Source organism: Rhinopithecus bieti, unplaced genomic scaffold (genome assembly GCF_001698545.2).
Source record: "Rhinopithecus bieti isolate Rb0 unplaced genomic scaffold, ASM169854v2 scaffold_68516, whole genome shotgun sequence".
Lineage (NCBI taxonomy): Eukaryota > Metazoa > Chordata > Mammalia > Primates > Cercopithecidae > Rhinopithecus > Rhinopithecus bieti.
In genome coordinates, this window is record NW_016825834.1 from 392,833 (window position 1) to 404,630 (window position 11,798).

At 41.3% G+C, this 11,798-nt stretch overlaps 1 protein-coding gene across 1 annotated transcript in view; it reads left to right on the plus strand.

The window, feature by feature from the left end:
- Positions 1-8,778: 8,778 nt before the first annotated feature.
- Positions 8,779-11,798, plus strand: part of SLFN5 (schlafen family member 5) — a 54,083-nt gene continuing 51,063 nt past the window's right edge. Inside the window, exons 1-2 of the mRNA XM_017863179.1 lie at positions 8,779-8,861; positions 9,392-9,441. The gene's annotated coding sequence lies outside the window, so the exon portion shown is untranslated. The remainder of the gene's footprint in view (positions 8,862-9,391; positions 9,442-11,798) is intronic.

Sequence of the window (11,798 nt, forward strand, 5' to 3'; positions counted from 1 at the left end):
TGAGTCCTAGAGGTTGAGGCTGTAGTGAGCCATGACGGTGACACTGCACTCCAGCCTGGGTGACAAAGACCTTGTCTGAAAAAAAAGCAAATTAAAAAAAATTAAAACGCTGACAAAACTAAGTGTTGGTGAGAATATGGAATAACTGGAACTCTTATACACTGCAGATGGGAATATGAATTGCTACAAAAACTTAGGAAGATGTATTTGGCAGTATCCCCTAAAAGTGCTTGACATAAAATTGAACATATGCATAGCCAGCAACTCCAAGGTACACAGCCAACAGAAATATGTACTTGTGTATGTGTGTCACAATGAGAGAGAACACTTTTCATCGTGGCTCCCAAATGGAAATAACCCCAGTGTCCATAGTAAATGGAAAAATTGTCCGATATGGATACAGGAGAAGACGATACACCACTGTAAATGCCACATTACTGCTAAGTACAACAACACGGATGTGACTTACAAATATAATATTCAAGTGAAAGAAGCTGGACCTAATAGAGTACACCGTACAGTGAATGATCTGTTTATACCAGTTCAAAACCAGGCAACACTAGTAGGTGATGTTAGAAGTCAGGATGGTGGTTACCCATAAGCAGAGCATAAGGTTAGTGGTAGGGAGGGACACCATGGCAGCTTCGAAGTTTTGGTCTGGGTGTGTTCACTTTCATCAAGCTTGAGATGTGTGCACTTTTCTGTGTAATGCTATGTTTCACTTTGTTAAAGCTTAGTTTAAAAAGTGAATAATATCTTTCTCTCAGAGTTGTTGTGATAATACATAAAATAGCAGATCTGAAGCAACTGGTTCTTAGTATAAGAATAGCATTGATTCTATAGTATATTGTTATTAGTATAAGACCGGTATTTATTCTACAGTATATTCTTATCATAATAGCATAAGAATAACATTTATTCTATAATATATTCATACTAGTGTAAGAATAGCATTTATCCTACAGTATATTCTGATTAGTATAAGAATAGCGTTTATTCTATGGTATACTTTTATTAGAATTAGAATTTATGCCATAGTATATTCTTACTAATATAAGAATAGCATTTATTCCTACACAAAGAAAAAGTTGCTTTAGATCCGTTATTTTATGTATTCTCACAACAACTCTAAGAGAAAGGTATTATTCACTTTTTAAATTACACTTTTACAATGTGAAACATAGCATTACACAGAAAAGTGCACATTTCAAGCTTGATGAAAATAAACACACCCAGACCAATTTTATTTTATTTTTTTGACAGGGTCTTATTCTGTCACCTAGGCTTGAGTGCAGTGATGGTGATTACAGCTCACTGTTGCCTCGGCCTCCTGGGCTCAAGCAATTCTCCCACTTCAGCCTCCTGAGTAGCTGGGACCACAGGCACATGCTACCATGCCCAGCTAATTTTTTTATTTTTGGTAAAGAAGGGTTTCATCATGTTGCCCAGGCTGCTCTCGAACTCCTGGGCTTAAGCGATCTTTCCACCTTGGCCTGCCAAAGTGCTGGGATTACAGGCGTGAGCCATCGTGCTCGGCCACACCTTTCTTTTCTATGCACTGTTTAATATAACCATTCTGGCCCTGATCTTTGGGGTTCTGAGGTCTGTGGGCTGTTCACCTACTAGTATGGAAGTCCAAAACCCAATACACCTAAATACCAAGACAATAGATTTCGCCGCGGTTCATAACCATGAAATATTTCACAGAAAACAGCCACACAATGAGCCAAGTTTCTAGGTTCTGCGCAAGTAGGTGAGTATTGTATCTTGGGTAAAAACAGGTTTCTGAGATTATTCGCTAGGGGTTGTGTTCCCCATGGTTGCCTGTGTCTGAGCAGGCGTGGTAGAAATCTTTGTAGGGCAACAACATGGGATGGGGTTGGCAGGACCCAGGCTAGCCCACAGAGCCCAGTGTATCCCATCTCAAAGATCAACTAGGTCTGGCGCAGTGGCTTGTGCCTGTAATACCAGCACTTTGGAAGGTGGAGGTAGGAGGATCGCTTGAGCCTGGGAGTTTGAGGCTGCAGTGAGCCCTCATCATGCCACCACACTTCAGCCTGGGTGACAGAGGGAGACCCTGTCTCAATCAATCAATCAATCAACAATCAATAATCAATTCGATTCCTTTTGGGTACCAGTTCCCAGAGATTGAGGTCTGTGTGAAAAGAGATTTCCTTTCCCATCTATTGCTTGGGGATGTGGGAACTAGAAAGCCTCTAGGGCAGGGTCTGGGTCAGGGGGCATAGAAGGTGGGCTGAGGATATTGGAAGCAGAGGAGTCTGGGAAGGGAAAGTTCTGGGACTGTTCAGGATTGGTTTTACTGCTCATATGGAGTTGCTTGGTAGCTGAAGTGCCTGGGATACAAATGCCAGGATACCTACCTACCCACCCAAAGAGTGGTAGTCTGCCTTCTTCCATTTGCACCTCTTGGAAATCCACCACCAAGCTTGAAGAATTCACCCCCCAAAATTTTAAGTGTTACCAGGTTTTCACGTAAGACTCTGGTAGTGTGGATAGCTGTGATTGGCGTGTGAGTCATAGCCAGTCACAGCTGCCAATTACACTGAGGTTGGAACACCATTTTTACTTTCACTACAACACAAGAAGCCTTGAAAATAAAATCTTAACATTAAAAAAATGGTAGGCTGGGCACAGTGGCTCATGCTTATAATCCCAGCACTTTAGAAGGCTGAGGTGGGCGGATTGCTTGAGCTCAGGAGTTCAAGATCAGCCTGGGCAACATGGTGAAACCCCGTTTCTACAAAAAAATACAAAAAATTAGCTGGACGTGATGGCATGCACCTGTGGTCCCAGCTACTTGGGAAACTGAGGTGGCAGGATCTCGAGCCCAAGCGATTGAAGCTGCAGTGAGCTGTGAATGCACCACTGCACTCCAGCCTGGGCAACAGAGGAGACTTTGTCTAAAAAAGAAAAAAAAAAGAGAGTAATAGAGGCTGTAGGAAAGAAGAGCGGAATAACCGCTGTTTGGTGGGGTTGGGGCTACCAGCAGGTGGCAGTTACTTGGTGTGCGTTGAGTGGGACAAGGGACTGATTTCTCATATTTTCTAGGGATGGAATGAAAATTTCTGCTGCCAGGCCAGAGGGGATGGTCAGCTCTAGGACAAGGAAGCAGTGTCCAGGTAAGAAATGTTCATTTCAATGGACCACAAACTCCTAAACTCTTAACAAATTAAGCAGAAGCATAGGTTTTATGATCTCTGTGCATACGGGAAAACAGGAAAGAGCTCTTCCTCTCTCTTCTGGCTCGACAAAATAAATTCTTATGTGTATAGCCCTTCATGGGAAGGAAATGAAGGAAAAAGCATTCATTTCAATGTTATCAGAACAGCACATCTTAGAGTTAAACAAGCCTTCAGGATGACAGACTTGGTAGCAGTTAGTGATTACTTTCTTAGGACACAATAATATTCTCGAAGTCTAGATGTTTTATACAGTTTTCCTTTGCTAGACATAACATTTGGAAAGACAATTTTAAGAAGCGAAATCATACCTAGTTTTCTGCAGCTTTAATGGGTCAGAGAGACATTGTCTACTTACCTTGCTGAGTTGGGTTTTTTCCCCACCCAGGTCTGTAATTTTCAGAGCTAAGCACTGAAGTTTCACTAGTTATTTTGGAGAGAACAAATGCCACACCCCAGAGTTCAAAACTTAGAAGATGCAAGGCAAAGGTCAGGATGGGATTATTATTATGTGGACTATAGATCTTGTGTTTCAGATCCACAGGAGTGGCATGAATATGGGTCTATGAAATGCTGATCTATCAGAGAATCTGCTGGGGGTTTTTCCTCCAATTATATGGAGGAAAAAGTTCTGTAAGAGGAGACACATTGCCCGCCACTTTCCGGATAGTTCTCAGATTTTTATAAATTTTAAAAATCTAAGTGGTGCATGCACATAGTATTGGAAGTGAAATAGTTCTACAGAGCTCAGTATAACACCAGCAGTCTCCTGCTCCTGCCCCCATCATGTTCCTAGGGGCCATCACTTTGATGTTTCTTTTGGTACTTAGCTCTAAGTGGTGCCATTTTGAGGTTTAACTAGATATTATCTATTTCCGGAAGATTTAGCTCAATTACATTCCCTCCCTATTTTGCTCTCCCCACATCCTGCTAAGATGATTTTATCACCATTTTGGGTTAGAACAATATTCGATGTTCACCTTGTTATGAATCTCTCTAGTCACAGCTGTGCTAAGTGAGGTACTATGGGTGCATTTCATTTCTCATACAACTATCTGCTTTCCTCAGGATTCATATCATCTTGCTTTTTGTTTGCTTCGTAACTTTTTTTTTTGGTTAATCAAGTACATGAAGTCTACCATCAACTTTGTATCCTCAGGGGAAGGTCCCCCTGAGCCTTCTGCCCTTGGATCCTGTCTGGGGGCTCTCTGGGCCCACCCTCAGCTGTCATCCTGGGCTCTCCTTCACATGTATCCAGAGGGTTCTTCTCCCAGGGTGAATCCTTACTTCCTTGAAGGAGCTGCTTGCAGGATATAGCGTGGGAACAGGGCCAGGGCAGGGCTTGGAGGTGCCAAAGCCTCCCTGATTCACAGAGAAGTTGCATAGGGTACAGGGTTATATAATTGTTTTGATGATTATTGCGGATTTCCTCTTTTCACAGGCTAGATATTAGTCCGGGCTGCTTGTCACTCACAGATGTTTTTCAGCCCTGAAGGCCGATTTCAAAGATGATGTGTCCTTTGCCAATCCTGTGATTAACACAAGGGTAAGGAAACTCCAAGCCCTCTCTGCCCTTCAGTCTGGTTGCTCCAAACAAGTAGTCATCGAATTTTTTGCCCAGGGTCTACAGACCACCCTGTGTTCTGCTGACTGTGTCCAACATCTGTAGTGGCAGGTTTTCCCTCCTAGTGTCCTCGACCTCCACTGCATGGGGCAGGCTTAGCCCTTCTTCCCACATAATCAAGGCCGAGGTTTCAGGTGTCTCATACCTTATTTTTCATTTGTGGTATTGCAAAAAAGGGAACAGAGATGTCTTTGCTGTAACATCTTAAAAGTCTCCTATTACTTCTATAATAAATGTAAAATAAATGTAAAAAAATTCAGTAAAATAAATGTAAAAAAAGTCCACTATTATTTAATTACTACTCTGCCAAAAAAAAAAAAAAAAAAAAAAATTCTAGGGGAAAAAAAGTCCAGATGAAACATGTCACAATGCTAACAGTCTTCAGACAATAAATAAATCTATGTCCTTCCCTGCCCCTATTTCTAAAGATTTTTTTCCAGATTTCCCAAAATGTCAAGGTTGACAGTGTATGTTAACCAATGGGAGAAAATAAAACAAACTTGAAAATTGTAAGGAGCTCTGAGTTTTTAAAAACTTTTTCACTTTGAACCAATGTAGACTTGCAGAAAAGTTATAAAAATAGTACAGTTCCAAACACCTAGGCTTAAGGCATCCTCCTGCCTCAGCCTCCCAGGTAGCTGGGAATACAGGTATGTACCACTGTGTCCGGCGTCTCTCGACTTCCTTGATACCACATTTATTGTCTCACAGGTGCTTGCTTTTCTTTTACTCTTACCATTCTAGCCATTCACTCAGTCTTCTTTGCAGGCTACTTTGCAATGTACGCTTAATTTACCTCTTCCTTGATGGGGGCTTTCCTCAGCCTTTGTTCTGAATGGGATGTTTTCAGATTCTTCTGCATTCTCTGGGTGATCTCTTCCATCCTGTTGCTCCAAGCTGATCGTGCCTGGATTTGTATCTCCATCCTAGGCCTGTTTCTTGAAATCTAGACTTACGTTATTTAAGTCTCCATGTTCCTCGTCTACCAAATCCAGTTGATCACAGTGTCCTGTTCATTTGATTTCCTAAATCTCTCCCAAATTTACCCAAGCCTCTCCTTCCCCACTGCCACTGCTGTAGTCCAGACCATCTCTCAACTGCATGATTGCAACGATCCTCTAATGGTCTCTCTGCTTTTAGTCTTCCCTCCCCACATCCTTCCTCTATCCTGAGTTAATAATATACCATTTAAAAGTGTAGACTGGACCATGTCTCTTTCTCACCTAAAAACTTTCATAAAGGCATAAGCATGACCTTGGGAACCTGTTAGTCCAAAAAGTAACTCACTTTAAATCAAGGAAAGAGAACTTCATCTTGAAGCAGTTGAGTTGTTTTTACATTTGTGTTCTCTGGATATTGTTAGATCTTTGATGACAGAATCATGCTTGGCATACAGTGGCTAGTCAATAAATTGCTGTTGAAGGAATTAATGAGTGAATGAGAAAATGGTTACTATCTCCTAAGATTATTGCCATTAAGTTGATAACTATTTGCCAAATGATTATGATATGCAGGGCTCTATGGTGGGTTCTTCAGGGAATGCAGAGTTTCCCTTTTCATGAACCTTACAGTTCGTTGAGCACCGGTTATGTGCCAGATAATGTGGTAATGATGGGGATACAGTGTTATGCAATATATACAGGATCCCTGACCTCATGAAGTTTTTTATTTAGTAGTGGAGACACCCACAAAAATTATATAATTACTAAATTAGAGTTTTTATAACTGCTATTAATGAAAAGCACAGAAATCTGTAAGAACACTTTATAGTGGGGCCTTAATCTAGTATGAGGGTTGGGGATAGTGGAGGTGGAGAAGGGCAGAGTAGGGGTATAAGATATACACACATAAGTATAGCAAAAGAACATCCTAAGTTCCATAAGAGAACCACAACAAAGCACTAATGAGATTTAGAGAAGGGAGAGCTATGCTGAACAGATCATGTGTCCAAGACCCAAAGGAACTATTCTTTAATAATGAATCTCTGGGTATGCAGCAAAGGTATGCAGCAAAGGCACAGTGAAAGTTGATTATACAAATTGGGCCATTCTTGTCATACTCAACGAAAACAGGGTGGAGAGGCCAGGGAATAAAAGCACTCAGGGCATACAGCATTGCACCTAGGATATAATCCTCTGCTAGCTTGGCTTCTGTAATGTGAAACCCATGTTACTGAATAGCTACTGAAACAGTCTGCTACAACTCTAAGAGTAGCTTTAGTTATCGCTGTCACTCACCAATCTCTGAGCTTGCCGGCTCCCCAAAACTTTACTAGTGTCAATAAACTTACTTTCAAAACAATTTGTAACATTTCTCCTTTTATAAAACTTCTGAAGTTTTGTTCTTCTGGCATACTGAAGACCAACTGCTCTCTCTGTATGCCCCACATTACAGTTCTTGCTTCTCAAATTAAATTGTTTTTTAAAATATATTTATACATATATATTTAAACCCACCTCCTGCACAGATTAAAATGTTTTAAATTCAGAGATTTGTCTCTATATTTTATTTGACTTCAATAGCAGTAATTTAGGTGAGGAAGGGGACGCATGTATGCCCAGTGCCCTCTAAATTCTTCAAGCATCACTTGGGAGCTTGTTAAAAAGGCGGAATCTCAGACCCAATGGTAAAACCACTGAATTATACTTGCATAATTCTTTCTTTTCTTTTCTTTTCTCTCTCTCTCTTTTTTTTTTTTTTTTTTTTTTTTTTTTTTTTTTTTTTTTGAGACAGAACTTCACTCTGTTGCCCAGGCTAGAGTACAGTGGCACAATCTTGGTTCACTGCAACCTCCGCCTCCCAGGTTCAAGAGATTGTCCTGCCTCAGCTTCCCAAGTAGCTGGGATTACAGGCACATGCCGTCACACCCAGCTAATTTTTGTATTTTTAGTAGAGATGGGATTTCANTTTTTTTTGAGACAGAACTTCACTCTGTTGCCCAGGCTAGAGTACAGTGGCACAATCTTGGTTCACTGCAACCTCCGCCTCCCAGGTTCAAGAGATTGTCCTGCCTCAGCTTCCCAAGTAGCTGGGATTACAGGCACATGCCGTCACACCCAGCTAATTTTTGTATTTTTAGTAGAGATGGGATTTCACCATGCTGACCAGGCTGATTTCAAACTCCTGACCTCAGGTGATCCACCCACCTCGGCCTCCCAAAGTGGTGGGATTGCAGGCGTGAGCCACCATGCCCGGTCACTTGCATTTTTTTTTTTTTTTTTGAGACAAAGCCTTGCTCTGTCACCCAGGCTGGAGTACAGTGGCGTGATCTTGGCTCATTGCAACCTCTACCTCCCAGGTTCTAGCAATCCTCTCGCCTCAGCCTTCTGAGTAGCTGTGACTACAGGCACACGCCACCACACCCGGCTACTTTTTGTGTTTTTAGTAGAGACAGAGTTTTGCCATGTTGGCCAGGCTGGTCTCGAACTCGTGACCTCAAGTGATCCACCCGCCTTGGACTCCCAAAGTGCTGGGATTACAGGAGTGAGTTACCATGCCAGTCCTATACTTGCATTTTTTTTTTTTTTTGAGACAGAGTTTCACTCTTATTGCTCAGGTTGGAGTGCAGTGGCTTGATCTTGGTTCACCACAACCTCCGTCTCTTGGGTTTAAGTGATTCTCCTGCCTCAGCCTCCCCAGTAGCTGGGATTACAGGCATGCGCCACCACGCCCAGCTAATTTTTGTATTTTTAGTAGAGACGGGGTTTCTTCATGTTGGTCAGGCTGGTCTTGAACTCCCGACATCAGGTGATCCACCCACCTCAGCCTCCCAAAGTGCTGAGATTACAGGCGTGAGCCACCGTGCCTAGCCTATACTTGCATTTTTTAACAACATCTGAGTGATTCATATAGACCTTACAGACACCATAATAAATGGTGACATTATGACATTATGACATCTTTTGCAACCCCACCAACAAATGTCAGGACACTCTGTAGTTAAGCACTGTACCACTGAGGTGGTTTCTTGATCTTTAACAGGTGCAGCTCACAAAGGAAGCACATTGGTTAGGTAAAGTCAATTTCCTCTCCTGGAGGTAGGTTCCTCACTTTCATTTATTTGTTTATTTGTTGATTTTTAAATTAACACACTTCATTTTTTAAAGCAGTTTTAAATTCACAGCAAATTTGAACAGAACGTACAGAGGGTTTCCATGTACCCACTGTCTCCACACAAGCACAACTTTCCCACTATTGATATCATGCATCAGGCGATACATTAATTACTATATTGACCTATATTGACACCTCATAGTCACCCGAAGTGCATAGTTTACATTCAGGCTCAGTCTTGGTGTTGTACAGTTTATAGATTTTGACAAATGTCAAAATGACAAATGTTGTACAGTTTACAGATTTTGACATGTACCATCATTGTAGCATCATACGGAATAATTTCACTGCTCTAAAACTCCTCTGAGCACAATATCACCAAGGTCATTTCTTAATTTTTAATAGGTGTGGCACATGCAGGAAGTACTTGCTTAAGTCCAGTCAGTTTCCTTTCTAGAGAGCATTGGAAAGTTTCTTCAGTTGTTGCAGGGCCTGTGATTTATTTTTGTTTCAGAACCTCAGAATAGAAGGAAGTATGTGAACAAAAAACAGCAAGAGGGCCAGGTAAGCGAAAGGCTATTTCCAAACCAGCTTCTCATATCTCATAAACTTGGTTCCTTTTGTTCATAGCTCCCAACCGTTGCTGTTTCAAATGCCATACTATCTTGGAAAGTATTTCATAAATTAAAGCCTCAGTCATCTTTAATCCAGCCATATCTAATTAAATTCATTTGTTTTGACTTTATGAAACTCATTTTTAAAATGCATATTTCACTGCTGAGTGAATTTCTTCATACTTGACGTTGCACAAGTGGAATTGTCTTCTACGGTATTTTCTACAAATGTTCATATTATACATTTTAGCTGAGTTTCTATTTTCATCGTACTAAAAATCATTTCTTAAAGTTTAATTCTTTCTTTTTTTTTCTTTTTTTACTTTGAGACAAAGTCTTGCTCCATAGCCCAGCCTGGAGTGCAGTGGCGTGAACGCAGCTCACTGCAGCCTCAATTCCTGGGCTCAAGTGATCCTCCCACCTTTGCCTCCCAAGTAGCTGGGACTGCAGGCATGCACCACCATGCCTGGCTAATTTTTTAAAATAGCTTTTGTAGAGATGGAGTCTCATCATGTTGTCCAGGCTGGTTAAAGTTTAATTCAGAATTCAAAGTATAGGAGGCACTAAAGCATGAATCCTTGACGTGTTCCAATGTATTCACTGCTAACTCATTAAATCTTTACAATGACTCTGAGAGATGGGTCTGTATTGCTTACAATCGAAGAAAGTGAGGTTCAAAGAAGTCAAATAATTTACCCAAGGCTTCATAGGGCCCAAGTCAGTCCAACCCCAGAGACTATGCTCTTTCACCACACTAAGCTTTTAAGTACCTACAAATCCCATTTTAAGGAGTTCCTAGATAACCCTGTAAATTATATGTTGGCTGAAGACACTTCCTGCTTTAACGTGTATTCTTGCCCCTGCCTCAAGAATTACGTGGTAGACAACTGCTCAGCCTCAAAGGCTATCTAGCCATCATGTCAAAAGCAACTGTGGTGATTTGTAACAAAGTACATTTAAGAAGAATAAAAATGATAAACAACTCAAGGCTTCAAAAAGGAAACTGTAGGCGATGTCGTGGCTCATGCCCGTCATCCCAGCACTTTGGGAGGCGGAGGCAAGAGGATCACTTGAAGCCAGGAGTTTGAGACCAGCCTCGCCAATGTGGTGAAATCCTGTCTCTACCAAAAAATACAAAAATTAGCCCTGTGTGGTGGCATGTGCCTATAGTCCCAGTTACTTGGCAGGTTGAAGTGGGAGAATCACTTGAACCCGGGAGGTGGAGGCTGCAGTGAGTCAAGATCATGCCACTACACTCCAGTCTGGGTGACAGTGGGAGAGTCTTTCTCAAAAAAAAAAAAAAAAAAAAGAAGAAGAAGAAGAAGAAAGAAAGAAAAGAAACTGTAATATACATTGTTCATGTTGATTAATAATATTCTGAACTAATTTTCCACTAAAACCTCTAGTGTCAAAGACCATTAAAACTTACTAAGTTTTTACCACAGCTGAATTTAACTCGAAAGCAATTATTTTTAAAGTTTTAACGTGAAGATGAGCTCACAAAATGCCAAAAAGTCTTCAAGTTTATACTCAATACTAAGTTGCCCAAAAGTCTAGGGAGTGTTTACTTCACAACACTCCATGACAACAGTAACAGGTATTTTTTTCTCACTAAAAAAGTCATAGTACTGATGTTGTAGTCCCAATTTGAAACATCTTTGAACTTACATGGAAAGACACAGTGATGATAAAACATTTTTCTACATGAGAACTGCAGTGACCAGACACGGTGGTTCGCGCCTGTAATCCCAGAGCTTTGGGAGGCTGAGGCGGGCAGATTGCCTGAGCCCAGTAGTTCGAGACCAGTCTGGGCAATATGGCAAGACCCTGTCTCTACAAAAAATACAAAAAAATTAGCTGTGAGCTGTGGTGTGTGCCTGTAGTGCCAGCTACTTGAAAGACTGAGGTGGGAGGATTGCTTGAGCCCAGGAGGTCAAGGCTGCAGTGAGACAAGATCACGCCACTGTACTCCAGCCTGGATGACGGAACAAGATCTTGTCTTAATAACAACAACAATAAAAACTGCGATGTGTGTGTATGTGTGTGTAAATTAACCAAGATATATCACCATCTCCTTTAAAATATGTGTTTTCATGACTTTGTGGAAGGTAGGAGTTTTTAAATCCAAATTTGATCTAAGAATTTGTTTTCTCAATTGCTTCGCTAATGTGAACCTACAACGAATTTAAATTTGAGAATGACTTTAAAACCTGTTAATACAACATACTGATAAAAAATGACAAAATGGGGCCGGGCGCGGTGGCTCAAGCCTGTAATCCCAGCACTTTGGGAGGCTGAGGCGGGCGG